This window comes from Gopherus flavomarginatus, assembly GCF_025201925.1.
Source record: "Gopherus flavomarginatus isolate rGopFla2 chromosome 12 unlocalized genomic scaffold, rGopFla2.mat.asm SUPER_12_unloc_1, whole genome shotgun sequence".
Taxonomy (NCBI): Eukaryota; Metazoa; Chordata; order Testudines; family Testudinidae; genus Gopherus; species Gopherus flavomarginatus.
In genome coordinates, this window is record NW_026114604.1 from 46800 (window position 1) to 50357 (window position 3558).

At 41.5% G+C, this 3558-nt stretch overlaps 1 pseudogene; it reads left to right on the forward strand.

Annotated features, from left to right (window-relative positions):
* The first annotated feature begins 1444 nt into the window (after positions 1-1444).
* LOC127040965 (olfactory receptor 10A4-like) lies at positions 1445-3352 on the forward strand (annotated as a pseudogene).
* The last annotated feature ends 206 nt before the right edge of the window (positions 3353-3558 follow it).

The following is a 3558-nucleotide window of genomic DNA, read 5'->3' on the forward strand; positions in this document are numbered from 1 at the left end:
GGGGAAGGGACTGCAGGCAATGAAAGGTGATTCAATCCTACTAAAAATAAAGTACTCCGATTAGAGGAAATGGACAGCATCCTCCCTCCAGTTACAGTAAAACCCCATTGCAATTCTCTTCTAGAAAATACACGTCATCATCAGACTTCGTATGAAATGGTTGGCTGAGTGAATTTTGTTTTGTTTTGGCCTAACTAGTTCAAGGTGGTATTGTTCATCCTCACAGGAATATCATAAGAATGTTCCTTCAGGGATTACATCCCAAGAGCCAGTGGATGGAATAAATACACCTCTCTTTCCTTCCACACATGCCAGGTACTTCAGAGGGAATGAACAGAACAGGGCAATTACTGAGTGATCCATCCCCTGTCGTCCAGTCTCAGCTTCTGGCAGTCAAAGGCTTAGGGACACTCAGATCATGGGGTTGTATCCCTGACCATCTTGACTAATAGCCATGGATGGACCTTGAACTTTTCTAATTCTATTTTGAACCCAGTTATACTTTTGACTTCACAACAACTTTTCCAAGTCTTCCTATTTGATCAAAATCTTCCCATTTGCCTTAAATCGTTCTATATAATGCACTTTGCACAGTGGGCCATCACTGTTTGCTTAGATTGTTTGATTTCCTTTTCTCTATTTGATTTCCAGTGTGTGTGTGTGTCCTGTTCCCTGCTGCTAGAAGGGATGAGCCCTGCTCTGTGTGTGTGAGAGAGACCCTGTTGCCCATCGATGGAGAGAAAGAGCCCTGGTCTCTCTTTCTCTCTCTGTGTGTGTGGGTGTGTTTTTTTCCCTGCTGCAGGGGATGTGCCCTTCCTTGTGTGTGTCTATGTGTGTTGAATATTCACAGGAACGGTCCTGTGGTCATGGCATATTTTTAGGTGTCAGAAGACCTCAGTTCCATTTCTGGGGATGCTGACTCACTGTGACCTTGCCCAAGTCCCTTTACCTTCTGACCCCCACTTTCTTCCTTAGTAGCTCACTACTGTTAGATGCATTGCTTTGTGACCGAGACATTGAAGATGCTAAGGATAATTATCAATATTTTTTTATTTCAATTTTGCCTTTTCACTGTAATGTCCATTAGTATGAAATTCCTTCTCAATAAATAATCCTGAAGTAAATGTCTGCAGAAAAAGTATTTTCTTAAATTATCAGATCTTTCTTATTGCAAGCTCCTTATAGCAAGGGTTTGAGACAAACGTCCTCCATTGGTGTAAATCAGCATGGTTCTACTGATATCAATGGAGCCATGAGGGTTTACAGCTGCTGAGGAACTGACCCTAGGTCTTCTTTTGTACAATGAGAGAACAAGGCAGTTAGGATGCTATTGTGATAATGGCAGCAATGATTTAAATTCTTCTTTAATATTTAGGGAAGAATAATATATTTAGCACACCAAGGGCCAAAATCCTCCATTGATTTCAATATTCTTATATCTGAGATGCAGTTGACCCATAATGCTTTTAATACTTCCAAGGGCTTTAAACACAGTTCTTACTTATGTGAGTTATGACCTCAGTGGGAATACTTACATGCGTTTAACTCTTGTCATGATGAAGGCATGGATGAGATCAGAATTTTGCCTGCATTTTGGAAATTCTATTTAGTAAATATGGTTGTAGATAAAATATTCCCAAAGGCAAAAAGACTGGTCCCATTTTGAATTATCATGTAGATGGATGGGGGGGGGAGGGTAAATGCTCTGAGGCATAAGAATTAGATCCCCAGCTAGTGTAAATCAGTGTAACATCATTGCTGTCAGTGGGCTAGATCCTCAGCCAATGTACATTAGCATAGTTTTATTGATTTCAATAGATCAATACCAAAGTTATTATTTCCTGATAGTGAAGCTCAGTTGCATATTTATATACATAATGGCAGCAGCTTTTCGTTTGAAGGATTCCAACAGATGGGAAATTAGTACTAGTTGTATAGTTAACATTCATATATTTGAGGTTCTTCAGGTTCAGCTCCAGCGTCTGTTTGTTACCCCAAAAGGGGACCCATTCTGAGAGAGACCCTGGCCAGAACCAGACCATCCTTGGTGGAGGTTTTGTACCTTGCTGAGCTGCATATTCTTCTATTTGTGGTGTTTCTAACTACCTACTTCATCTTTCTGGTGGGAAATTTGTTCACTATCCTCCTGATAAAACTCAACCCACCTCTTCACACCCCCATCTATTTCCTCCTTGTGATCCTGTCCTTCTTGGAAATAGAACAGGGGTAGGCAACCTGTGGCATGTGTGCTGAAGGCAGCATGCAAGCTGATTTTCAGTGGCACTCACATTGCCTGGGTCCTAGCCACGAGTCTAGGGGGCTCTGCATTTTAATTTAATTTTAAATGAATCTTCTTAAACATGTAAAAAACCTTATTTATTTTACATACAATAATAGTTTAGTTATATATTATAGACTGATAGAAAGAGACCTTCTAAAAATGTTAAAATGTTTTACTGGCATGCAAAACCTGATATTAGAGTGAATAAATGAAGACTCAGCACACCACTTCTGAAAGGTTCCCAACCCCTGAAATAGAATATCAGACTTGGAAAGAATCTCAAGAGGTCATCTAGTCCAACGCTCTGCTCAAAGCAGGATGAGTCCCCAACTGGTCCCCTCAAGGATTGAACTGGAAACCCTGGGTTTAGTAGGCTAATGTTCAAACCATTGAGCTAGCCCTCAGATTCTGAGTCACTGCCTGGTGGAGCATAAGAGCATTTCCATGGCAGGCTGCACAGACCAGATGTATGTTTTCACCATCCTCAGCCTCATTGAATGCTGCCTCCTAGCAGCCATGGCGTATGATCATTATGTGGCCATATGCCACCCCTTGCACTACACAGCCATCATGAGTAGTTGGGTGTGCAGGCAGCTAGCAGCCACCTCATGCGTCATCAGCATCTTGGTGGAAGTGGTTCAGACCACGTGGATCTTCAGCCAGTCCTTCTGCCGCTCCAACAGCATCCACCATTTCTTCTGTGACATCCCACCAATGGTGAAGATGGTGTGCACAGACATGTCCAAGATCAAGATCGTTTTCTTGGCCATGCCAGTGCTGTTCATCATGAGACCTTTCCTGTTGATAATCCTGTCCTACATCGATAAAGATTTCTCCACCTTCTCCTCCCATCTCATGGTGGTGACTTTATTCTATGGAATGGCCCTAATTTCCTACGTAAAGCCCAAGTCCAGCTACAGCCTAGAGAGTGATCAGATTATTTCCCTCATGTACAAGGTTGTGATGCCAGTATTTAACCCAATAATATACACACTGAGGAACAAAGAGGTGAAGGAAGCCTTTAGTAAAACAATAGAGAAGAGTATCTTTTCACACAACTGGAGAAATTAGAGAAAAAAGGGGAGTTAGTCAAAATGGGAAGAATAAGAGAAATCCAGCAGCATTTTCCTGAATTTCTCCCCCCTTGCCCTTTTTCTTCATTGACATTTGGCTATGGGAGAGGGGAATGACCTGTTCTATACCTGGAGGGAAAACGGGTAGGGAAAATTGTGTTTTTTTTAAAAATCCACTATTTTAATCAAAAATTTAAGGATTTT